This window comes from Rattus norvegicus, chromosome 18, assembly GCF_036323735.1.
Source record: "Rattus norvegicus strain BN/NHsdMcwi chromosome 18, GRCr8, whole genome shotgun sequence".
NCBI classification, from domain to species: Eukaryota; Metazoa; Chordata; class Mammalia; order Rodentia; family Muridae; genus Rattus; species Rattus norvegicus.
Window position 1 is genome coordinate 77,011,818 of NC_086036.1, and position 27,220 is coordinate 77,039,037.

At 42.0% G+C, this 27,220-nt stretch overlaps 2 long non-coding RNA genes across 3 annotated transcripts in view; one reads left to right on the top strand and one right to left on the bottom strand.

Moving 5' to 3' along the window:
* Positions 1-15,821: 15,821 nt before the first annotated feature.
* Positions 15,822-18,840, bottom strand: LOC134483065 (uncharacterized). The gene is made up of 2 exons (XR_010059909.1): positions 18,489-18,840; positions 15,822-16,272 (listed from the first exon to the last, which is right to left on the bottom strand). It is a non-coding gene; the product is annotated as an uncharacterized LOC134483065 (long non-coding RNA).
* The window catches only part of LOC120098157 (uncharacterized), a 47,747-nt gene continuing 38,597 nt past the window's right edge, over positions 18,071-27,220 (top strand). For both annotated transcript variants that reach the window (XR_005496197.2, XR_010059910.1), the window contains exons 1-2: positions 18,071-19,754; positions 23,812-23,890. This is a non-coding gene — a long non-coding RNA (uncharacterized LOC120098157). The remainder of the gene's footprint in view (positions 19,755-23,811; positions 23,891-27,220) is intronic.

Below are 27,220 nucleotides of genomic sequence, written 5' to 3' on the forward strand. Positions count from 1 at the left end.
AACATCTAAGCATTTCCCCCCCAAGAAAATAGCTTCTCATTTGTTTTGGGAAGCAGCCAAACTTCAGTAGGTTCTTTTTTTCCCCCATTGAAACCAAATTTGAAGTCTTTCCAAAGAAGGGGTGGGAAGATAAACTGAGGTCTTCCCTGATTATCATAGCTGGGTTAAGTTTCACGACCAGGGTATTTTTCATAAAGTGACTTGCTCATTCTAGTTCAATCCATACTTAATTAAGAGCAATAGATCTCATTTTCCTCAGCAGAGTGACCCGGGAACTAATAGATTATCCTTCTTGAATACTCCACGTGGCTCTGTAGGTCTCAGCACAGCTACCCTTTCCCAAACTTGAGGTCATTACAGAGGCTGGATGCTTGTCTGGGCTACTTCTTAAATTGTGTTCTGCACTTCTAGGCTTCTTTTGTGCTTGAACAGTTGTGGAGAAAAGCATCCACATTTACCAAAGTCGTCTCCCCCAAGAGGAAGTCTTGCAATGACGTGTTAATGGCACTGTTTTATACAGCACAACAAATTTAGCCCATCCCTAGAGGCACAGCAAATTTTGATATATTCTGTCTCTCTTTAATGGTGCTTCTCTGTCTGGTATTTAATTTGCAACTTGCTATCCATTACTCATGCTGTGTGCCAATTTCTCTTGTGTTTTTCATACCATTGTCACATTAACTTTTTTACTAGAATATGCCTGGAATAGGAAGGCACCTTGCAAAAGAAACTGGTTTGTCATTCATGTCACTTTGCCTGAGTGCTTTCTTGAACTTTGGCATGGCACAGACTAAGTCATAGCTGTGTGTGTATGTCAATGTACTGCTGCTATGACTTTATTTCTATTTGTCCGAATGCTTACATTGTATGTGCACCATCGCACAAATAAATAAATGAGCATGCTAACTAAGAGAAGGAGGGCTTCACTTCTACAAGAAACTTAACTTATGGCAACAATTACCATTTTATCTTTTTAAGAGAGTAGAGAGGAGGAATGGCAGAGCTAGAAGCGCATAGTGACAAGGACATTTCACATTTATCTGAGAAGTTGCTGCATGTGTGTGCTTATGTGTGCATCTGTGCCTGCTTCTATGCATCTGTCTATGGAATTGTGCATTTGTTAATTAATTAATTAATATTAATTATTAACCTCACATCTTGATTGCAGCTTTCCCTCCCTCCTCACCTCCCAGTCCCCCACTCTCACTTTCTAGCCCTCCTTGCCCTTCTTTTCCTCTCAGACAAAGAGAGACCTCCCATGAGTACCCGCCCATTTGGCATAGCCAGTTTCAATAGGACTAGGTGCATACTTTGCTATGGAGGCTGGGCAAGGCCACCCAGTTAGGTGAAAGGAAACATGAAGGCAAGCAACAGAGTCAGAGACATCCCTGCTCCTGTAGTTAGGGTTCCCACATGAAGACCAAGCTACATATCTATTACATATGTGCAAGAGCGGGTCAGTCTCGTTCACGCTCTCTGGTTGGTGGTTCAGTCTCTGTGGCCCGCTACGGGCCAAGGTTAGTTGATTTTCTGGGTTTTCTTGTGGTGTCCTTGACCTCTCTGGATTTCTCAATCCCTTCTCCCCCTCTTCCAAAAGATTCCCAGAGCCCCAGCTAGTGTTTGGCTGTGGGTCTCTGCCTCTGTTTTCATCGGTTGCTGGGTGAAGTCCCTCAGAGGACAGTTATGCTAGTCTCCTGTCTGCAAGTATAGCAGAACATCATTAATAGTGTCGGGGTGAGCGCTCTCCCATAGCAGGGTTCTCAAGCTAGATCAGTCACTGGCTGTCCATCCTCCAGTCTCGGCTCTATCTTTATTCCTTTATTCTCTTAGGCAGGAAAAGTTGTAGGATTTTATGGATGGGTGGGTGTCCCCATTCCCAAGTCTTGCCATGCTATAGGAGGTGGCTGTCTCATGCTCCATATCCTCTATTGCTAAGAGTCTTAGCTAAGCTCAACCTCGTAAATTCCCGGGAGTTTCCATTGTCCCAGGTTTCTAGCTTCTCCCAGAGATGCATTAGATGATTTGCAACTAATTCAGGTCTTTCTCACTCCAATTCCCCCACACTTGATCCCTCTTCTTTCCCTCTTCTCCCCTTGTCCCATACAGTTTCCTTCCTCTATCCATGCCTGATGATATTTTATTTTCCCTTCTCAGTGATATTCAAGCATCCCCCAGTTGGGCCTTCCTAGTTACTTCGGTTCTTTGAGTTTGTGGTTTGTAGCAGGGGGTATCCAGTACTTTGTGGCTAGTATCCAGTTATAAGTGAGTACATCCTGTGTTTGTCTTTCTGAGTCTTGGTTTCCTCATTTAGGATGACATTTTCAAGTTCTATTCATTTACCTGCAAATTTCATGATGTCATTGTTTCTGATAGCTGAGTAATACTCTATTGTGTAAATATGTCACTTTAAAAAAATCCATTCTAATGTTAAGGGACATCTAGGTTGTTTCCAGTTTCTGGCTATTATGAATAAAGCTCCTATAAACTTAGATGAGTAATTGTCCTTATGTTATGGTAAATCATCTTTTGGTTATGTGTCTAGGAGTTGTATAGCTGGGTCTTGAGGTAGAACTATTCCCAATTTTCTGAGCAACCACCATATTGATTTTCAACATGGTTGTACCAGTTTAGACTCCTATCAACAATGGAGGACAGTTTCCCTTTCTCCAAATCCTCATCTGCATGAACTGTTGCTTGACTTTTTGATCGTTGTAGTTCTGACAGGTGTAATATTGAATCTCAGAGTTGGTTTAATTTGCATTTCCCTGATGACTAAGGATGTTGAACACTTCTTTAAGTTATCAGCCATTAAAGATTTCTCTACTGAGAAGTCTCTGTTTAGACTTGTATCCCATTTTTAATGGCATTATTTGGTTTGTAGATGTCTAACCTCTTGAGTTCTTTAATATATTTGGATTTCAGCCCTCTGTCAGATGTAGGGGGTGGTCAGTCAAGATTATTTCCCATTCTGTAGGCTGCCATTTTGTTTTCAATTATGGTGTTTGTCTTACAGAAGCTTCTCAGTTTCATGAGGTCATTAATTAATTGTTGATCTGAGCTGTTGTTCTGATCAAAAAGTTATCTCCTGTACCAACACATTCAAGGCTGTTTCTCAGTTTCTCATCTATCAGATTTAGTATATCTGGTTTTAGGTTGAGGTCTCTGATCCACTTGAATTGGAATTTTATGCATGGTGATGGTCATGATTCTACAACACACATGTAGTTAGATTAGCATCATTTGTTGAAGATGCTTTCTTTGTTCCATTGTATGGATTTGGCTTCTCTCACAAGAATGTAGTGTTCATACGTATGTGGCTTTGCATCTGGGACTTTGATTTGATTTCATTGATCAACCTGTCTGCTTTTATGCCAATGCCATATGATTTTTATTACAATTACTTTGCAGTGCAGCTTGAGAATAGGGTTGGTGATACCTCAAGAACTATTTTTTTCCACTTGAAGTTGAGAATTGCTCTTTAAAGGTCTGTAAAAAATGTGTTGGAATTTCGATGTGAGTTGAGTAGAATCTGTAGATGGCCTTGGGTAAGAGGGTCATTTTTACTATGTACTCCCTACCAATCCGTGAGTATAGGAAATCTTTTCATCTCCTGAGATCTTCTTCAATTTCTTTCTTCAAAGACTTGAATTTCTTGTCATACAGGTGTTTCACTTGCGTGGTTAAAGTTACATCAAGATATTTTATATTAGTTGTGGCTATTGTGAAGGGTATTGTTTCCCTAATTTCTTTATCATTTGTATGATAACTTACAAATTTATTAATTACTGCTGAAGGTGTTTAACAGCTATAGGAGTTCTCTGGTAGAATTTTTTTGGGTCAATTATGTAGACTATTATATCATCTTAATAGCTATACTTTGACTTCTTTCTAATTTGTATGCAGTTGATCTCCTTTAGTTATCTTATTTCTCTATTTAGAATTTCAAGTACTATATTGAAGAGAAGCAGAGACACAGCAGCCTTGTCCCTGAATTTAATGGAATTGCTTTCAGTTTTTCTCTATTTAATTTGATGTTTGCTATTGACTTGCTGTATATTGCTTTCATTATGTTTAGGTATGTGTTTTGTATCACTGAGCTCTCCAAGACTTTTAACATAAAGAGATGTTGAATTTTGTCAAAGGCATTTTTACCATCTAATGAGGTGAACATATGATTTTTTTTCTTTCAGTTTGTTTATATGGTAGATTATGTTGATAGATTTTTCACATATTAAACCATCCCTGCATTCCTGGGATAAAGCCTACTTGATAATGGTGAATGATGTTTTTGATGTGTTCTTGAATTCTGTGTGTGAGTAATTTATTGATTTTTTTGCATCAATGTTCATAAGAGATGTTGGTTTGAAAATTCGCTTTCTTTGTTGAGTTTTTGTGTGGTTGGGTATCGAGGTGACTGTGACCTTATAGAATGAGTTTGGTAGTGTTCCTTCTGTTTCTGTTTTGTGGAATAGTTTGAGGAGTGTTGGTATTAGCTCTTCTTTGAACGTCTGGTAGAATTCTATGCTAAACTATATAGTTTTAGCTTTATTTAGTTGGGCATCTTTTAATGACATCTTCTATTTCCTTAGGTGTTTTAGGACATTTTAAATTGTCTACCTGATCTTGATTTAACTTTGGTAAGTGCTATCTGTCAATAAAACTGTCTAGTCTATTTTGTTTAGATTTTCCAATTTTGTAGCATACAGGTTTTTGAAGTAAGATCTAACGATTGTTTGGATTTCCTCAGTGTCCCTTGTTATGTCCCCCCCTTCTTTTATTTCTGATTTTGTTAATTTGGGTATTCTTTCTCTTCCTTTTAGTTTGGCTAAGGGTTTGTCTATCTTGTTGATTTTTTTCAATGAACCAGCTCTTGGTTTTGTTGATTCTTTGTATTCTTCTCTTTGTTTCTACTTCATCGATTTCAGCCCTCAGTTTGATTATTTCCTGTTGTCTACTCCTCTTGTGTGTGTTTGCTATGTTTTGTTGTAGTACTTGTAGCTGTGTTATGTTGCTAGTATAAGAACTCTTAGATTTCCTTATGAAAGCTATGAATCTTCTTCTTAGCACAGCTTTCATTGTGTCCCATCAGTTTGGCTATGTTGTGCCTTTGTTTTCATTGAATTCTAGAAAGTCTTTAATATCTTTCATTATTTCTTCCTTAACCCAGTAGTTACTGAGCATACCACTGAGAGCTGTTCAGTCTCCATAAGTATATAGGCTTTCCATTCTTTCTGTTGCTGAAGTTCAGCTTTAATCCACGGTGGTTTGATAAGATACAGGGTGTTATGTCAATTTTCTTGTATCTGTTGAGGCTTGCTTTGTGACAGACTATATGGTCAATTTTGGAGAAGGTTCCAGGAGGTGCTGAGAAGAAGGTCTATCCTTTTGTGTTTGGGTGAAATTTTCTGTAGATACCTGTTAGGTCCATTTGAATCATAACCTCTGTTAGTTTTATTATTTCTCTGTTTAGTTTCTGACTTGACAACCTGTCAATTTGTGAAGTAGGGTGTTGAAATCTTCCCCTATCAATGTGTGTGTGTGTGTGTGTGTGTGTGTGTGTGTCCATATGTGATTTAAGCTTTAGTAATGTCTCTTTTGTGAATATCAGAGCCTTTTTGACATAGATGTTTAGAATTGAGACATCGTCTTGGTTAGTTTTCCCTTTCATGAATATGAAGTGTCCTTTACCTTCTTTTTTTTTTTTTTTTTGGTTCTTTTTTTCGGAGCTGGGGACCGGACCCAGGGCCTTGCGCTTCCTAGGCAAGCGCTCTACCACTGAGCTAAATCCCCAGCCCCCCTTTACCTTCTTTTAATTGTTATTCTAATGTCTATCTTGATTCTTGACTCTTGGGTCTGTTTGCTTGGCAAGTCTTTTTCCAGTCAAGTTTCCTCCAGCCTGAGGCAATGTCTGTTTATGTTGTTGTGTTTCTTGTATGCAGCACAATGATGAACTCTGTTTAGGCATCTCTTTTGTTATACCGTGTCTTTTTATTAGAGAATTGAGTCTATTGATACTGAGAGATTTTAATGACCTCTAATTGTTTAATACCTGTTATTTTGATATTGGTAGTGGTAATACGTGTGTGTGTTTCTTGTCTTTTGGTTTTGCTAGTGTGGAATTATTTATTTTCTCTGTTTTCTTGGGTATAGATAACATCCTTGGGTAGGAGTTTTTCTTCTAGCATCTTCTGTACAGCTGCATTTGTGGGTAGATATTTAAATTTGTTTTTTCATAGAATATATTGTTGTATCCCTTTTTGTTGATAGAAAACTTTGCTGTGCAGTCTGGGATGGCATCTGTGGTCTCTTAGAAACTGCAAGATCTCTCTTCAGGCCCTTCTGTCTTTTAAAGACTCTTGAGAAGTCAGGTGTAATTCTAATAGGTCTGCCTTTATATGCTACTTGACTTTTTCCCCTTGTGGCTTTTAATATTACTTTTTCTGTTCTGTTCCTTTAGAGTTTTGATTATTATGTGGCAGGAGGATTTTACTTTCTGGTCCAATCTATTTTGTGTTCTGTAAGCTTCCTGTGTATTTATGGATATCTCTTTCTTTAGGTTGGGGAAGTTTTCTTCTATGGATTTTTGAAAATTTTGTGGGTCTGGGAGCTGGGAGTTGTCTCCTTCTATTCCTGTTATTCTTGGGTTTGTGTTTTTAATAGTGCTCTAGATTTCTCAGATGTTTTGTATCAGGAACTTTTTAGATTAAACATTCCGTTTGACCAGTGTACTGATTTCTTCAATCAGATGTTCTAAGCCTCAGATTCTCTCTTCATCTCTTGTATTTAGTTGGTGATAGTTGTGTCAGTTGTTTGCTTGTTTGTTTGTTTTACCTAGGTTTTGTATCCCTAGGATTCCCTCAGTTTGTGTTTTCTTTGTTGCTTCTATGTCTGTTTTTAGGTCTTGAACAGTTTTAGTCAATTTCTTCACCTATTTGATTGTATTTTCTTATATTTATTCATTTCCTCTTTAAAGGCCTCTATCATCATCAACAGATTGGATTTAAGGTCATTTTCTTGTTCTTTGGCTGTGTTAGGATATCATGGGCTTGCTGTAGTAACATAGCTGGGCTCCAGTGGTGCCATCTTGCTATGACTCTTGGTGAGTGTTTTTATGTTGTCCTTTAGCCATTGGTTTTCCCTGGTGCTGGGAATGCAGACAGAGTTATAGGCCAGAGAATGGAGTGTGGGGGAACAGGTGCTGTTTAGTGCCGTGGGTGTCCTTTGGAGGGACTTGGCAGGTAGCAGATTGGGAGAATAGAATCTCACCTGGTTGTCTCTGGTGTCAGCAAGTTTCCAAAAATGCAGGTAACTTCTGGGTTGGGAAAAGGAGTGCATAAGGGACAGAGAGTAGCTTACTGCTGCTGGCTTTGTCCTACGTGTGTGTGTGTGTGTGTGTGTGTGTGTGTGTGTGTGTGTGTGTGTGAATTCATACATTTATTTGAGTGTGTCTGTATTGATGTGGGTGTGGCTGGAGGAGGATGGGACTCCTAGCATACTAAGAAGCAAAGGACAGAAGCTCTGCACATGGGCCTCTTGTGTATCTGGATGACAGTGCTTGTTGTTATGTTATTTCTAATTTTCACCTATAGACATTTTGAGCCAAGGGATAGTGTAGTGAGAGCCTTAAGGGATCAGGAATGGACATGGACCAAATAGATGAGCATGAAGGAGCGTGGGCTCAACTTTTACAGGTGACCTTGGGAGAGTCACCTCAAACCCTTTACCTTCTAGAATGTGGATGGTAACACTACTGCTCCTTTTCTTATTCTCTCAGACACTAACCCTCCCTCTCAGGTGCTCTGAAAATCTGGATAACAAAGAGATTCTTGTAAAAATTTCTAGTTCTTTTTCACCATGGAAACCAAGAGGACTGAGTGACTGTGTCCACCTTAGCTTTGCAGTCACTATTGCTTATGTTGTCATTCAGGGTTGCTGAAAGCTTACCCAACAAAGCCAGAGAAATCTTCCCACTGTGCGGAGTTTGGATTTGAGCCAAGAATGAGGACAATTTATTTAGCCTCTGTGTAACCTATGCAAATGGGTCTATGACAACATGGTGCAAAGGAAGAGTTCAAAGTGAGTGTGGTCTGTCATGACAACTGTTAGGGTTCCAGGGGTTGTAGCTCATCTTACAGTACATGTACAGTATACATACAATATGCATACAGTACACATATAACATAAACAGAGGCATTCTCATGTGCTCTGTGCCAAGGCCATCTATACCTCTGTTATCTGAATCCATTAATTCCTGTCTGAATTAATGGTGATACCGACATACATATCGTTATATCATCTATATCTGTAGTATCTATATCAATAATGCATACTTTAAATATCTCTGTCCATATATCTACATGTGTCATCTGAATACATAGAGCCCGGGACAGGCAACTTTTAGCCATGCAAGGGTAACTTGTTAAGCACATGAGCACACGACACCAACAAATTCTCAAGTCTTTTTGTCTTAGGCAGTGGTTGATTCTCAGCCTTCCTAATACTGCAACAGTTCTCATGCCGTGCTGACCTCCAACCATTACTTTGTTGCTACACCATAACTGTAATTCTCTACTCTTGTGACTCGTAATATATAATAATAACAAAAATAAAAATAACAAATACATGTGTTTTCTGATGGCATTAGAGAAAGGGCCATTCAGTCTCCAAAGAGGTCATGACCCGAAGGTTGAGAATCTCTGGTGTGTATTTTTTCTGAGATGAGCCTGAGATCCTCATGATTTATTTTCAAGGAACATTTTAGCCATTGCTGCTGCCACAAGTGAAAGTCAAAGGTATAAAGTCCTTCAAAGGGTCAATGTTCCTCAAAGTTCTTCCCATGGGATGGCAATGTCTGTAATTTCATTTGTTCTGTAAGCAATCTACAGATTGTTCATGTTTTCTAAAGGAGTGAGGGAGGAGCAAAGAGAAGCGGGCACTGCTCGACCAGTGATTTATCCTCTAAGACCACACGAGACAGCTTGCTATGTCTTGAAACTGAATCCTCCATCTGAGGAGAGAATTTCCAGGAGAAATTACTGACCAGATGGCCACTTAGAATGGAATTGCAACTCACTGTATATACAAAATACCCAACTCTCCTGGAACTCTGCCATCCGTGGGCAAATCAGAAGCAACTCGATTGGCTTGCTGGTGGCTCACATACAAGGGTGTTTTCTTTGGAAAACTAAATGGATGGCTACTTGCCTCCACTGGGACAGTGTCTGTGGGCCATTCTGCTCCCTCCAACATCCGTGAATTCATCCACTTCCCACCCCACCCTAGCGGGACGCAATCCAGCCTTCTCTTATTCTACCTTTTCAGACCTCTCTAGATGGCCTCACATAGGTATAATTCGTTCAGATATATCTCTACTTCAATATCATGTGCATCTATCATGTTTATGGCTATATACATACCTACATAGGTATACGCATCTATATTTACATGTTTATATTAATCCATTTAGCTGTGTGTATGGTGTGTCTACATGTGTAGGCTTATCATATTCAGATGTAACACTACATTATTTATGTCTAGCATATATATATAGCAGTATCTTCACAGGAACATGTCTTCATAGTTAGATCAGTATCCAAGTTTATGTTATTTTAATCCATATATCTATATGTGACATTTGACCACATTTATAGCATATTGATTGCAAGTATACATTCATTTTTATTTATCTATCTATGACTGAGTCTATCTATACCTGTACTTACACCACAGCTAATTATATATCAATATCTGTACATTCATACCAGCTCTCCATTCAAATATATGTAACTGTCATCTAGTTCTATCTCTATACCCATATCTAAATTGATATTTATGTATCTAAATATGTCAATTATCTATCTATCTATCTATCTATCTATCTATCTATCTATCTATCTATCTAATAAAATAAAGTTTTGACTAACATTTGGCTAGGATTCATTCAGGAAACCTCTTATTAGCTGTTACCTGAGTGTTACATGTTGCATTCTGTTTGCAATTAGAATATTTTTTTAACCTCAGGTGTAAGTAAGCTGAGAAAAATAAATTATGATTGGTGAAACCAGAAAGGAATTTATTAAGTGGGTACTTTGGGGCTACAGAAACTTTATTAAATTTACAGTGCATACTATTTAGGGTCTCCTGTGGGATGTTCAATGCTTAGCTTGGAAGTGATTTTTTATATGTTTATTTCTCATACAACAATGCATAATTTTTAATCTGTCACTGACTTAGACTTTTCCATTGAAGATTTCAGCATGGCTGAAGATGACAGCTAGGCTTTTGTCTGCAGAATGGCAAACTCAAAGACTGGATTCTGGTGATTTTAGTTGGAAATTTGCTCTAGTTGGGATGAGTGTTGTGTCCTGGTTTGTGTCTACTGATTCCTATCCCCAGGACCTGGGAAACTGTCATCTCAGATGTCCTGCTGGGGCTCACTACCAGAAGGCTTCCATAGTGTTGGATTACAAAGTTTAGGATAACAGATAATGTAATAGTGCCTATCTCCATCTATCTATCTATCTATCTATCTATCTATCTATCTATCTATCTATCTATCTATCTATCCATCCATCTCTATCTGTCATCTATATCTAATAATCTATCAACTAACTAATCTAGTTAGTGGTTTGTTCAGTGTTGAGACAGTATATCTATTTGCTCATTCTATTTCTTTCTCACCCAGATGTATGTCTATACCATATCAATGCCTGCAACTTCCTGGGAACAGGGTATTCCTCTCTGATGAAATATTTTTCTCTTTCAGATTTATTTATTCTTACTTTAGGTGTATGAGTACTTTGCCCGCCTGCATGCCTGGTGTTTGCAGAGTCCTAGAGAGGGTTCTGGATACCATGGAACTGGAGTAATAGATAGTTGTAAGTTGTCTTGTGGGTACTGGGGATTTGCATTTTCTGAAAGAGCAGTCAGTTCTCTTTACCACTAAGCCTTCTCTCCATTTCTTGAAATCATTATTATAAATTAACATATGGAGGGAGACAGGAGACTTCTGGGCTCCACCAGGTGGTGGGGTGGACTTCCAGGGCCAGAGTCATAATGAGCTTCTCTGCTGACCAGGTGACTTGCTTCTGTCTCCAGTCAGACACAGCTCTGCAGGAAACCCCTTTCCCATGCTGCTGCTGCAGACGTACCGTTCCTCTCTGTTCTCTTCTTGCCTTCTCCACTCTACAGCTGTGATTTCCATGCATGTAAGAATTGTTTCGTTTTACATCCAAATCTCCAAGGATAAGATGGAAATGTGTGAGAGTGTTTGTATTAACTCATGCAAACAGCAATTTCCCACAGTGCAGCCTTGTGGGTCCATGCGCATCGTTACTGAGTCAAACAGGATTTTGAGCTGCTGGAAATGGGACTGAAGGAAACCCAGCATCACATCACCCACCAGGCCCTTGAGCCTCCCTAGTCCTCTCCTCCTTGTGGAGGCTGCTTTGATGCTTTTGGTCTCGTCTGCACACTGAGTTGTCTTGTCCTCCTATGTTAGAGGCATGTGCTCCATTTCGTGCCCAGAATCAGTGTCCAATTGGCTGGTATCTTCTTCTTGCTTAAAGCATGTTGAGGTCATTTTATACAGGGGCCACACAAGGGCCACACTGAAGCTACACAGTGACAGTGACATAGGGTCTGGAACAAGCAAGCTGTTTTGAACACACACACACACACACACGACCTTGCTCTTTGATGTTTGCTGTAGCTTGGTCCCAGTGGCCATCTTCTGTCAGCAAGCTATCATTCTGCAGCTGCCATTTCTGTTCTTTCTACAAAACCAAGTCAGTTGTGTCTCTGTTTTCTGGTGAGAGGTAGCTGAGTAACTGCAGGGAAAGGTGTTGAACTGAACTCAGGTTGTAATTGTCAACTTCTAGCATCCTTGCACGGGGATAGACAGCTTCATAGACAGACATATATTTTGAATTTGGACTGGACTTTTGGTGAACATGTTGGGGCAAGGATGAAGAGAGAGGGTTAGACGAAGACAGATTTTTGCAGCTAAGTTTTCCAAGGTGATCTTACTGGGTCACCCATTCTGTGTCGGGTACATGGAGATCCTATGGTGGATGCAGTAGTCACAAGACTGGTTGGTTGGGTTTGTTGGAAGATGACGTAAGGGAAAGGCTGACTTGTCTGACTTCCCTAGAGATTATGATTTGATTGTTGCCTGCCCTAATGTCTTATAACTCAAACTGCTCATTCATGGAAAGAGCAGTGCCAGATGTCTCCATTGCCCTGCTAATAAGGTCAAAGTCCACCGTAGCCTTCTGGTCTCAGTGCAAAATGGAGAACTCCTTTCATTGGCAGAGAGTCCCCTTCTATGACCTTGTCTGAGGAGCTTAACTGCCCCCCCATCTCTACCTGCAGAAAGTCACATATCCTTGGTTAAGATCACAGGCTCAACTTCCTTTCTCCCAATAAGAACCTGGTCAGCTAGCACCTGGGATTCCTGAAATATTAATGTGGCATTTCAGTATCCTAAGCCTTTAGCCAATGACTTTTGCCCATCCTGAATATTTCCGACCCCATCCCCAAAGCCTTGAATCAGCCCATGTCAAGTTGCCCTGTCTCCCTGAGCTTCTCTGGGTGTGTTTTCATTATTGTACCTACTCACAGGGCTTCCAAACCTCGGTCTGTCATCTCTGCTCCCTTTGCTCTCATAGACCAATATTGTCCAATGACGGCCAAGGTCTCCTCTGTACCATGGCTCTCCTTCTATAGTTCGCTTTTGGGGCCTTGTGGAATCCAAGATAACTGGTACCAGGAGGACTTACCATGCATACATTACTTACCACAAATTTGACCGGAATGCACTTACCAACTTGTAGTTTCTAATTAAGAGCCAAACAGTAGATAGGACCAGGCCTGGTGATAGAGTCAGAAGAAACTAGCCTGGGATACATGGTAAGACACTGTCTCCAAAGAAAGCAAACAGCACCTCAGCATTGACCTTCAAGGGAAGCTTTATGAAAGAACAGAGTCCAAAGAGAGTGTGGCTGTATTTGCCTAATTAGCTTACTTATGTTTATTAGAAAGGCATGGCTATGGCATTAGGCTGTTTAATGAGGTCTACCGTGTGGATCATTGTTTCTCTGAATGCAGGAGCTTATCTCCATGAAGTGTGGCTCATTACTTTTCTATTGCTGTGTTATGACACTGTGCCCAAGGAAACTTATAGGAGAGTTTGTTTAGGGATTACAGTTTCGGAGGGCCAGAGTCCATGACTATCACAGTGGGGAGAATGGCAGCATATAATAACCATGGTGCTGGGCCAGTAGCTGAGAGCTCACATCCTGTGACATAACTATGAGGCAGAGACAGACAGAGAGTGAGTGAGAGAAGAAAGATAGACAGACACACACACACACACAGAGGGGAGAGTGAGGGGGGGGGAGAGAGAGAGAGAGAGAGAGAGAGAGAGAGAGAGAGAGAGAGAGACTAGGAATTGCAAGACCTCCTGAAACCTCAAAGCTTACCCCCCAGTGACACACCTCCTTAAATGAAGCCACCTCTCATCCTTCCCAAACAGTTCAACTAATGGGACCAAGTATCAAATATATGATGAGCCTATAAGGGACAATCTCATTCAACCACCACACGGTGTGAACCAAACGGGACCAAGTCAAGTGGCAAAGCTAAGCCTGCTACTTTGAGTCAGTTTAGCAGAGGATGGTGGAGCAAGGGGTGCTGTGTAGCACGGATACTTTCTCCTCCCCAGTATAGAAAGAGCATGGCTCACCGGTGGTGACGTCCCGAATGAACAGTGAAAGGAGACACCTGTGGAAGTCTCAAACTTTCCAAAGTCAATCTAGAGAACATTCTGTTGCTATGCTGATGAGGCACTGGCATTGCCGTTCTAAAGAACATAGCTTTTCCTTTTACTTTGTAGCACATATGTCTACATAATGTGTACATTTGCATGTGAGGGCAAGGGGGAGACCATTTAAAAGCCGGTACGTATGTGTGTGTGTGTGTGTGTGTGTGTGTATGTATATATGTATGTAGGTATGTATGTGTGTATGTATATATGTATGTGTATGTATGTATGTATATATGTATGCATGTATGTATACATACATGCAAGTTTGCATGTAGTATGCATAGCAGGACATGAGTCTGCATAGGTGAAAGGATGATAACATCATTGCCAGCTTAATTCCTCCAGGATTGTGTGTTTTCAGCACAGACAGACAAGAGAACGCCCAGCAACTCCTCCCTGCCTCTGAGATAGACCCTTTATCTGCTGCTAGCTCTCTCTCTGGCTCTTTTCTTTTTCTCCTTCATAGGTGTAGTGTGTCCTCAGAACAAGGATGATTCCACTGTATAACAAAGGTGAGGAATGGGGAGCACATATGTGCCTGCAGTTGCAGACTTGGAGTCCAGCTCACTGAGATGAGTATTAGCACGAGATTCATTTCACCCCACCCCACCTCACACTAGGGAATCATCCTGATGTGCACCCGGGGAGTTAGACTTCCCTTATCTCTGTAAGCCTTCTGTCTATGGAAAGAGCCTTCTGCAAGGTATGTAGCCTACACTCTGGGACCCGTTTGCTACTACGTCCCATCTCATAGACAGGAAGGGTGGATCGGCCTTCTGCAAAGCCATGTGGTTCTGGTTGTCTGCCATGGTCCATACCTGCCTTTCCACAGACACATATTGCCTCCGCTAGCCTCCTCCAAGATAGCCACATAGCCCTTCATTCCCAGGGCTGATCAGCGTCACCGTTACACATCACTTCAGTGGTTTCCCAGTCTCGAACTTTACAAGTGATACATATTCCCCCTTTCTTCTTCCCTCTTATCTGCTTTCTCACAATACAGCGCAGTTCCAGGGCTCAAGGAATAGGTCCAAGAGCAAACTTGCTACTGATGTTGGAACACAATTGCAATTTTGACAGCTGCCACTATATTACCAACTGAAGTTGCGTTGATTGGCAACCATTTGAGAAGCCAGTGACAGTGCCTTACCCGCAATCCTTGCAAGTAAGTGTGATAAACTTCTGTATCTGTCAATCCAGTAAATGAAAGGTTGTGTCTCGACATGGAAACAGTTTGTCTTTTCCCTATGATGAGAGAGGTGGAGTGTTCTCCAGAGGGTTGTGAGCCACTCATGTGTGTGTTGTGTCGTTCCCACTTTCTGTCTCTTCTCTATTCTGTTTTTATTTCTGTCATGTCATGGATCATGTTGATAGAGCTCCAGTCACAGGAAAGGGTTTCTTTGTTTCTCTGTGACATGTTTTGTAAGTGTACGCCTGGCTAAATATATACATACATATATACATACGCATACATACATATATATACATATACATATACATACATATGTATGTATATATGTATATGTTTTTGTCTGCTTTATGATGTTGTGACACTGGAAGTTTCTATTTTGATGTAATTCAGTCCATCTACCAATTCTTGTGTGGCACCTGGACTTTCTCTTGCTTACAAAACAGATTTTCCTACCTTGGTAGTTAGGAGCACATTCAAGTGTTGTCTTTGAATCTTTGTTCAATATAATATTCACTTTAGCATCAATGATAAAGATCAATTCAGATGGCCAACCCATGCCTTACAGTTTTTGCTGGACCTTCTTTTTCTCAATGATATAAAAAAGACCCTTGTTAGTGTGCCGCCACCTCGCTGTGGCCGTTCAGTGCTCCCTCTGGATTCCCTGTTCTGTTTCACAGCTTCACCTGACCATGTGGTTCAGCCATTGTGACAGCAACTTCCCGGTGTTTTAAGACCTAACAATAATGGGGCTGACATAGGATACTATGATAGCTGATTTAAGGGGTAACACCTCATTACACTTGGTCTCGTTTTACGTTTTTTCTTTTCACAGATGCTCTATTGGGACAACATGGGATTTGAAGATTAAACAGAACTTTTTTTTAAAATCAGGATGGACTTCCCACTGAAGGCAGAGTGTGACAACTGCAGTGTCTTCCTCTCAGAGCTGTCCTTCGAGGTGCAAAGCTGTTGATGTATATCTGTCATCTGTATTCCTCTCCTGTGATGACTGATTTTATTTGCAGCCATAAAGATGTCACTTCATTCTTGTCACTTAAACAAGATGCCTGAAAATGCCAGCTTAGAGGAGGAGGGATTTGGGGTTATGAGTTCAGGAGTTTCAGTCTGTGGTCGAAGGAACATGCCTGGTGACATACTTCCTTCTAAGAGCCCAATGGCTGAGTCTGCTGATGAGGCTGTCATCTTCTTCGTGGTCCCACCTCCTCCCAGTAGCACCAGCAGCTGAAGACCATGCCTGTAACACATGGGCCTTGTGAGTGTGTTCGTGTGGGGTTCTCATCCTACCATGTCATGAACAGCCTTACTTAGTCATTTAGTAATTCATTTCACTCTAGGTGCCTTATCTAGGTTCTCCAAGGGGAGATACAGTCTTACCACAGAGTGAGGATCTTCTTGTGGTCTTAGAGCATCTGCTCACTGTTCCCCTAGGGCCCATGAAACCCCTCTGCTACCTCCGAGACATACCTGAAATACCACCAGACTGCCAAACTCTGCTCAGTTTGGCTGGGCTCCAGCCTCGCTTCCTGTCTCCTATCTCAGATGCAACTGTTTTCAGTTTCAGCTTCTGATCCTTGGGGTCACCTTACTTGCTTATGTGTTCTCAGTGTAGCTGAGAGACTAGAGGTACAGGTTCTGGGGATGAAAGCACTACCTGGACACTTTATACCACGTTTAATCATGATGGATTCTTCTAAAAGCAATCCTAGCCCACCCCCCCCTCCCCTCTCTCTCTCTCTCTCTCTCTCTCTCTCTCTCTCTCTCTCTCTCTCTGTGTGTGTGTGTGTGTGTGTGTGTGTGTGTGTGTGTGTGTGTCCACCTCTCAGATCTCACAACACTTTCCTGGCACTGTTTGCCTTGAAAAGAGGGTAGAGCATCCCAGTGCAGAGCTGAATCCCCAGAGTGACCTCCAGGATTGCAATTGTAGCAGTCGTTCTAATTCAAAGCTGACGCTCTCAGTATTTTTTAAACTTTTTATTGATTCTTCGTGAATTCCAATCATCCCCCTCATCCCTTCATATCCATATTCTGCCCTCACAGCCATCCTCCAAAAGAAAATAAAAATAAAAAAGATCGAGGGCTGGAGAGATGGCTCAGCGGTTAAGAGCACTGACTGCTCTGCCCGAGGTCCTGAGTTCAATCCCCAGCAACCACATGGTGGCTCACAACCATCCGTAATGGGATCTGATGCCCTCTTCTGGTATGTCTGAATTTGCAGTGTACTCATACATATACATAAAATAAATAAATATGTCTTTAAAAAAATAAAATAAAAAAGATCTCATTGTGCAGGCTGTAGTGTGTCACAGTGTCCCACAGTCTTCCCCTTTGTCCACACACCTTCACTTGGAAATGCCCACTGCACTGAGTCATTGGTCTGGTTCAAGGCCTCTGGCTCCTGCAACACTATCGATACTGGATCCTCACCTGGACTCCTCTGCGATATCCTGTTGTTACCCTATGTCATGGAGATCCTGCAGCTTTGGTTTTACAGGACCAGCCCCTTCATGCAATCCAGCAGATCACATATGTTAGATATTGGGGTATGCCAACTCAAAGCACTGGACCTGAGTAGCCTGCCAGGTCTCCTGCACCCATGCCACCAGGTCAGCTCTACTATGTGGCCCAGGTAAGGTCCAGGGCCAGCTCTCCCTCCTGCCACAGATGGCAAGGGGTGACAATAGGGGTCACGCCTCCTAAGTCAAGGCCACCTCAAAGCAGATGAGAGGAGGGCCAGCTCCCTTGTGCCCTCAGGGTTAGCTTACTTGCATGAGACACCCCCTAAGAGATAACCAAGGGTCTTGCTGTCCACAGAGGACTTTGGTCCGTTTGTACCCAAGGATCAGGTTTACCTAGTGCAGAGAGCCCAGTGATACTGGTTGAGTGAAGGGAGTAGAGCCCCTGGCCAGTGGAGATGTGCTCTTAGGGAAGCCCCTCCTCCCAGCTCTCCATGGTCTTTTGTGACATCATTGTCTACTGTAGGGCTAAAGCCCCGACCCCAGTTCTGGAATCCCCATCCCTAATCTTCACGGGACTCAATGTTTGCTCTTAACTTCCTGATTGTATGTTCTTGATGTACTGGCCTCAGGGCACACCACAAAGAAGGAAAGAGATCGCCAGGGGTCTTAATGACTATAAGGATAGATGGAACAGAGCTGGCCAACAGGAACTGTACATCCCCCGTGGGGTCTCATTGAGGCTCTGAGCAGCAGGGTAGCAATGGGGACATTGGCCCTGACATCCATAGGAAGAGAGGGAAATGGGGTCTCCCAGGGAGCCTTTGTCACTGCCAGTCCAAACCCCTTTCTAAGCACCAGAAGCAGCAAGAGGAAGAGAGGTGGACACAAAGGTCCTTCTAGGGGTCACAGAATACCTTGTTGACCTTCTCCTTGCCATAGCCTGCTCAATGAGTGTGTCGGGGTGCCATTACAAAAAGGTCAAAATCTACCGCACCTACACCAACAGCCTTCAGCAGTGTCACAGAGATAGATGGTGACGTCCCGGAGAGCCTCAGGGTCTCTCATGATTCTCAGGTAGTAGTTGTGAGAGCTCACTGATGCCAGAGCCATAGGAGGGCGGGAAAGATCTGGCTTATCCTCCAGGACTTGGCCGGAAAGTGGTACTTAGGATGGTACCCAGGCAGGTAAAGCGAGATCGGAGTTCCTGCTGGCACCTCGGAGGGCATGAGTGGTGGTGACTGGGAGGAGATCAGCTATGTGACGAGCCCAGTGGGTCCTGGGAGGCCCCCGCAAGGGCACAGTGACTTTGTGTTCTCTGCAAACATTCTGTACACATAGACATCACAATAAGTGTTGCCTGCCATTCCTGTGGGGAGAGCAGTGGGAGAGACAACACAAAGAGCAGAGCTCTGAGGAAGGGGCGGGAGGGGCGGAAGGGGCGGAGCCACAGTGCTTCACAGGACGAAGTCTCAGATCTGTCTGGAAAGGTGAAATGTGTGAGAAAGCCAGTCCAGGAAAATTCTCACAAGCATATGAGAAATCATGAGCTAGAGAGTGGCTGGGATCGGGACAAGATAAATTTATACCCAGCTTCCCACATTCCAGTGACAAATTTGCTCTCTGGGCGTTGTTGCCTCTGACCTCCTGGTTACCGAGGGGATGACATTAAAGTGGAGAAAACGGCGTATTCTGTTCTATAAATTCAGACAGAGATGACGCACGCTGCCCACCAAGTATACCTAAGAAATCGTGGGGAAATGTCAAGCATTTTAAGAGAGAGCCGCTGTAAATTCCGAAGCTTGCGACTTGAGCGATCTCTGCAGAGGAGAAAGGTCCCTTTGTTCACGCTCAGCTGACACTCAGCATGTGGAATAGTATGAGCTAGAGGGGTCACACGAAAGCTGCAGGGAAAGAAAGAAAGCGGGGATGTGACAACCCAGGAGCTAGAGGGATGGAGCAAGCATTTCTGGGATGGAGGAGGCCTGGTTTCTGGAGATCCCAAAGGCAGGTTCCTTTCCTAGTCCTTCCTTCCCAGTGGTACGGTTTCCTACAATGTTTCTCGGCGCGTATGTACTGGTTCAGAACCAGGAAAAACAGTGTCACATGCGGAGCCACGGAGGAAAAGACGTTGATGCCCAGAGTGAGGACACTGCTCCTCCAAACCACACTGCTGAGAAATCCTACTGAATAGTCACCATGGGACATGTGACCTTGTCTTAGCATCGCCTCAGTGGGAAGACTTGGTAGTTCAGGAAACAAGGTAAGAGGAAAGAGAAAGGGTCAGCCAGCAGTCTCTGGGACTTGGTTTTGTTTTGGATTATATTTATTTTGGGTAGAAAAGGAAGTAGAAGGAGACCTGGAGAGATAGCAAGATGACAGCTTGGCTGGTTCTCAGCACCCACATCAAAACAAACAGGCCAAGCATGGTGATGTATGACTGTAATCCTGGAGTGCAGCTTGCTGGCCAGCCAATCTGGTCCACTCGGCAAAATCTAGGCCAGTGAAAGACATTGCCTGGAACAATAAGGCTTATGGTACTTGAGGATGACACGGGGAGTAGTTTTCGGCTTGGACACACACACACACACACACACACACACACACACACACACACACACACACACACCACTGGGATTAGGGGCAAGAAATGGTAGGGACTTGTCCAAATCTCTAATCCATCAACCAATCCTTTCCTGATGGTCACAAGTAGCTGAACAAAGGCTCCTCACTGTGCCCTGTGTGTCAGGGTGGTAGGGAGGAAGTCCTGTTGCTGGTTGGGAATATGCAGGCTGGTGCCTCCATGGCAAACCAATCATCTCACAGCTGATGGTCACAGTGTTGAAGGTTTCCTCATGGTGACCTCCTATCACTGGATGGGGCCGAAGGCAGCAAGGCCACTACTGTCAGCTGCCTGACACAGTCTCCAGGTCCCTTATAAAGATCCTCTGCCATGTGATCAGTGTGGCTACCACCTCTCTTCAAAGCTGAATTCTCATGGGGCCAGGGAATTCCACATATTATAAAGTCCCCAAGGGGACACTGAACTGTCGAACCCAATACTCAAGTTGTACTGCAGTCCACGTCCCCAGCTTTCACTCAGCCTGGCTTCAGCATCCACTTGGCAGCTGCTCACCCACGTGTCCAAAGCAGCTGTTGATAATCACGGTGAGCCAGCGTGCTGTCTGCCTTGGCAATGAGCACAAAGATTATCCTGTGTGTCTATGCCTAGTGACCGTGCTCAATACCTTACTCTTCGATAGCAAAGCCCTGGTGTCACTGTATATAAGTGGGAGGGAGGACAGCATCCCAACTCTAGAGTCTCCAGCATTACAGGGAACTTGACGCTCAGGCCAGGACTGCTCCTTAGTCAGGAGACTATATGAGGGTGGGTGGGGCCACCACAACACTGCCCTCCTCAGGGTCTGAGTTCAGCTCAGGTCTTGCAATGATGAGTCCTCATGGTCTTCACTGTCAGTGACACCTGAGGTAGGGAGAGGGATGGAGGGAAAGCTGAAACATGGAGATGTCTGAGAAGGTCTCTGAAGAAGAAGAGCGAGGGAGGTATGCTATTGTGTGAAGTTCCTCCCTTCAAGCTCATGCTACTAATGCTTGGTTCATGGCTTATACTACTGTCTTAAAGGTTATCGTAGCTTCAGAAAGGGGTGCCTGGTTGGTGGAAGTAGGTCACTGTAGAGGCATCTTTGAAGGTCATACTCCCAGGTTATAACCTTTTTCTCCCTCCTGGTTCCACCTCTGCTGAGGCGGCCATGGACACATGTTCTTGTCACTACTGTACAAGCTGCCCAGCTTTGTGTTCCCTATCATTATAGACTGTGAGACCTGAAGCTGTGAGCCACAATGCTTCTTCCCTCTCTTAGGTTGAGCATTTTGTCACAATGACTAGACAATAGCTCCAACTCACACCAGAGAGCTAACAGGGCAGGGAAGGGGCAAAAGGAGAGAGCGGCACTCCTTGGGAACCACAAGGTTGATGCAAGTCAAGACGCTTCAGAAAATGAAGGGCCAGGGTCTGAATACATTTTCTTGCCTCCTCCTTACCTGTATCTCAAGCCATAGATGGCACCAGGTTTGGAAGGTCTCCACGTGTCCTATATCATCTCAGTCTTCCCTCAGATAGGAGAAGCCCCTTCTTGCCAAGGTTGACCTGAAATACCACTGGCTGCTCCTTTCCAGCCTATCCTAGAGAGTTCTTATGGCCAAAAGGACTTCCGAGGTTCATGAAGCAAGAGCCGCCATGTGTGACTTGTTTGTGGGAACCAAGACACTTTGTCACACTGCCCTTCCCAGGGTAAGACATGTTAGACTCAGGAAGTCCACAAAGCTTACAAGACTCAGGAGGCATGCCAGCAATTGCCAGGGAAGAAGAGACTCTTAAGTGAAGTTACCTACGAATTGAACAGTTAATTATAGCGTTAGTTTCACGACTTGCCACCCATGCTTGGGGAGGTGCTTGTGATGATTCGGCTTTTTTAGTCACCCTTGTTCCTCTGAGCAATCATGCATCTGGAAAAGCTGACTTGGGTGAAATAATTTCTTTGGTCTCATACCAGTTCCTTCTCTTGCCTGAACAGACATTTGTTTATTCCTTTCCAGGAAAAGTTACAGAAACCATTTTATCTTCAAGTACGGAATGGCAAAGATGAGTTTGGCGGAGTAGTCGCACAGACCCTTCTCTTGGTGACAAGATGTACACCTGAGGCTGATCTGCCCGGGCATAGAGTACATGTGGGCTGATCCAGCCATTGCTATCTTTACCCATGTGGTGTGGGATGGCGTGCTCTCTTGCTGTAGTGACAATTGTATGTTCCCAGGTCTGGTAATAGGGCATTCAGCTGAGGCTGAGAAACCTGAGGATGAAGAGTCCTTGGAGGGAATCCCGGAGTAACTGTTTTCCTCTGTGCAGTATGGGATGGAATGCCTCATTAATGAACAGGGTCTGGCACTTGCCTCTTATTAATGGAATGCCTTCTGAAGTTCCGATGGACTGTTCCAATGGGGCTTCTTAAACTTTCTACTATTGACAGTTTCTGCCTGAGTTTTAAGTGACTGTTATTGCAACAAAATGGTGGGCAGGGGAAACCAATATATTCAACAGAGCATACCTGCAGGACCAATCAGGGAGAAGGACTTCAGAAGGTCATGCCCTAGAAGCCTAGGGTGGGCTCTCACCACTGGGCTCCTTTTGTTTCCTCCACGGGAGCTGTTTGTCTGTTATAAAGTTTGTCATTTTGTTCTCTCTTTCCCCCTGCCCATCTGTGGCTGGCTCCTCAAGCGATCACCCGCTTCAGCCCCCTGTATCTTTGCTACTTTGTATCAGGTCCCTAGAGATTTCTCTCCCTTCACTCTCCAGCCGTGGCTTTGGCATCCTTTCCTCAGCTCTTTGTTACTTTCTGTCTGGGATGCTTCGGAGCTGCAACTTAATCCACTAGCAGTGGCCATTTTGGCATCCTGCACTCAGGATCATAACTTAGTTTCTGTCTGGGTTGTTCACTATCTCTGCAACCTTCACTCTGGTAGCGTGAGGGAGGGAGTGGCTGCTTGCACTTTCCCCTGACTCTCAGATCTCTGGCTGCCATAAGGTCAGTGGCTCCCTGCCCCTCTCCATCTCCGTCCTTTCACTTTCCTGTCTGAGGGGATCCTCTTCAAAGATGCATAACTCTTTGTCCATGCTGCTGAATAAGCTCGGTGGTCCTCCTATACAGCACTTTTCACACTGATCCCTTAACACCAATATAAAATAGGCAAAAGTATAAAAGATTTATTTATAATAGGCATGGGGAAATTCATTTTAAGACAAATTTTCAGTTTGCATCAATTTGATTGTTAAAGACAAAAGCAAAGCGTCCTACTAATGGTATATATATTTCATATAAAGAAATCTTTCCTGAATATTTTATATTACAGAACATGGAATACCCTCAATGTTTTGCATGGTTGATTGATGTTTTGAATTTATAATTATTAATGTTGAGAATGTTCTTTCTGATAAATACACTCATGTTCTCAGCACAAGTTAAGATTCATTTAACAATTTCTTATGGAACTCTAGTCATTAATTCCAACAGCAATTGTGAAAATCAAACTGTCTGACAATTCAATCCAAAGCCATACTAATTTGGCACATGCTGAGGAATTATGGTAGAAAAATATTGTTTGTTTCCTGTAATTAAACCATTATGTTTCTATAGGAGCAGAAAGCTTGTATGTACATTAAAAGCACCACAATTCGTAACACATAATAGTCCTAAACTTATGACCAGGTATTTCAGACAGTGTTTATTGGCATTTCCTGACAGGGCAGCATACACAATGTGAAGTCCTCCTGTTGTGGGTCCAGATTTCAAGGCCACACCGAAGCCAGGCAATACCATATGGGTGAGTTTTGCCAGAGGCACGTAAGTTTCACGGCACAGTGGATGTTTAATTTATTTTTGGTTATTGAATATTCTGGAACCTTTTATTATTAGCATTTTTTATAATCATCATGTTTATTTATGCAAACTTGTTTGAAGTCACAATCCAGCTCAAAAAACTGTGGGGAAGAAAACATTTTGCAACCATAAACTATGTATAAGTGGGATGGAATTTTAAACAGTCTATGGTGGCAGTAATGTGCTCTTTGTTGTGACTGATAAGACAACAACTAACACTGAACTGTTTTCTTACTAAAAAACTTTCTCATCTAAGTGAGGCATGACAATGATTAAAACAAACAAATGAAAGCCCACCGAGAAGCTTTCCTCCACATTAGCTTCTAAACTGGCAGGAAAAGGGGAGAAAAGGAGATGTAGTACTGGCTTAATATTTCTCACAGTTAGTGGGACATATGAGGTTGGTTATAAATTAGACCTTTACTAAAGGATCCTTCCTGAAAGTCAAAATCTTTGAAACTTTGATACTGAGAAAAGACTAAACCTAAGAGTAATAGGAATAGAAAAAGAAAATTCCCAGCTCAAAAGCCCAGAAAATATCTTCAATAAAATTATAGAAGAAAATTTTCTAAACATAAAAGAGATCCCTATAATCCTACAAGAAACTTAAAGAGCAGCAAACAGAATAAATTAGTAAAGAAAATACCCATGGCACATAACAATCAAAATACTAAATGTACAGAACCAAGAAAGATTATTAAAAGCTGCAAGGAAAATGGCCAAGTAACATATAAAGGCAGACCTATCAGATTATGCCTGACTTCTCAACAAAGACTCTACAAGCTGGGAGGTCTTGGGCAGATGTCTTGAGTGACCACTGATGTCAGGTCAGACTCCTATACCTAGCAAATTTTCAATCACCATGGATGGAGAAAACAATATTCCATGACGATACCAAATTAAAATATTATTTTTCCACTAATCCAGCCCTACAAAGGATGCCAGAAGGAAAACGCCAATACAAGGAGGGTAACTACACTCAAGAAAACACAAGAAATAGGTATTATCACTTGACTCAATTCCCCAATATAAAGAAGAGATGCAGATCCATTCTGCTACATGCAAGAAACACACCTCAGGAACAAAGATAGATACTACCTCAGAGTAAAGGGCCGGAAAAAAGTTTTCCAAGCAGATGAACTCTAGAAGCAGGCTGGACTAGCCATCCAATATCTGATAAGATAAAACTTTAATTCATAATTAATCAAAAGAAATGGGGAAGAACACTTCATATTCCTCTACAGAGAAAACCACCAACATGATGTTTCAATTCTGAACATCTATGCCCCAAATACAAGGGCATACATATTCATTAAAGAAACATTACTAAAGCTTAAATCACACATTGGACCCAACACATTAATAGTAGTAAACTTCAACACCCCACTCTCACCAATGGACTGGCCATCCAGACAGAAACTAAACAGAAATGAAAGTAATAAAGGTTATGATTCAAATGGACCTAAAAGACAGAACATTTATCCAAACACAAAAGAATATACCTTCTTCTCAGCACCTCATGGAATCATCTCCAACATTTACCATATATACTCAGTCCCCAAGCAAACCTTAACAGATATAAGAAAATTGAAATAACTCTTTGCATCTTATCAGATCATCATGATTTAAACCGGACTTCAACAACAGCAGAAACGACAGAAAGCCTACAAACTCACAGAAAGGGAACAATTCTCAACTCAACTACCACTTGGTTAAAGAAGAAATAAAGAAGAAAATTAAAGAAATTCTAAAATTCAGTGAAAATGAAGGCACAACAGATGCAAACTTATGAGACAGAAGGAGAGTAATGCTCAGAAGAAATCTCATGGCACTAAATGCCTTCATAAAGAAATTTGAGGTATCCCATATTAGCATGTAACAGCATATCTGAAATTTCTAAAACAAAAAGAAGCAAATACACCCAAGAGGAGTAGACAGTAAGAAAACAAAATCCCATTCAGGGATAAAATGAGTAAATTAAAAACAATAATACAATCAATCAGTGAAACCAATTATTATATTAAATGAATTATTAGACAAACTACAAGTCCAAGAGAAAACATTCAAATTGGCAACATTAGAAATGAAATGGGGATATAATTGTAGACAGTGAAGAATTCCAAAGAAGCATTAAGTCTTAAAAGCCAGTACTCCCAACAATTGGAAAATTTAAATGAAATAGATGATTTTCTAGATTGATTCCACTTATCAAAGGTAAATCAAGTTCAGGTAAACAATCTAAGTATTCCTATAATCCATAACTAAATAGAAGTTTTCTTTGAAAATCTCCAACCAAAAAAGCTCTGGGCAAGATGTCTTTAGCATAGAGTTCTACCAGACTTTCAAAGAAGAGCTAATACCAACATTCCCCAAACTGTTTCACAAAATAGAAACAGAAGGAACTTTGTCATTCTATGAGGCCACAGTCACTCTGATACTGAAACCACACAAAGACTCAATAAAGAGAGACAATTTCAGATCAATTTCCATTATGAACATTGATGTATAAAAACTCAATAAAATACTTGCAAACTGCATCTCAGAACACATCGAAAGCATCATCCAACACGATCAAGTAGGCTTCAGCTCATGGATGCAGGAGTGGTTCAATATATGAAAATCACAAATCCATCAAACACAAACACAATCCACCATAAAAACAAACTGAAAGAAAAAATCCTGGTCATCTCATTATATGCTGAAAAAGCCTTCGACAAAATCCAATACCCCTTCATGTTAAGCATCTTGGAGAGATCATGGAGACAAGGTACATACCTAAACCCAGTAAATGCAACATACAGCAAACCAATAGGCAATATCAAATTAAATAGTGAGAAATGTCAAGCAATTCTACTAAAATTTGGGACAAGGCAAGGCTGCCTGCCTACTCTATCTATTCAACACAGTACTTGAAGCTCTAGGTAGAGCAATAAGACAGCTAAAGGGGATCAAGAAGATAAAAATTGAAAAAAAAAAGAAGTCAAAGTATTGCTACTTGTAGTTGATGTGAAAGTCTGCACAAGTGGCCCCAAAAACTCTACCAGAGAACTCCTACAATTGGTAAATACCTTCAGCAAAATGTCTAAATGTAAAATTAACTAAAAAAAAAAAAAACCAAACCGGTAGCCCCCCTTTACACAAATGATAAATGGGCTGTTGAAGACATATGGAAAACAACACTATTCACAATAGCTGCAGATAATATAAAATATCATGGTGTAACTCTAGTCAAGTAAGAGAAAGTCCTATGAGACAAGAACTTCAAGTTTCTGGG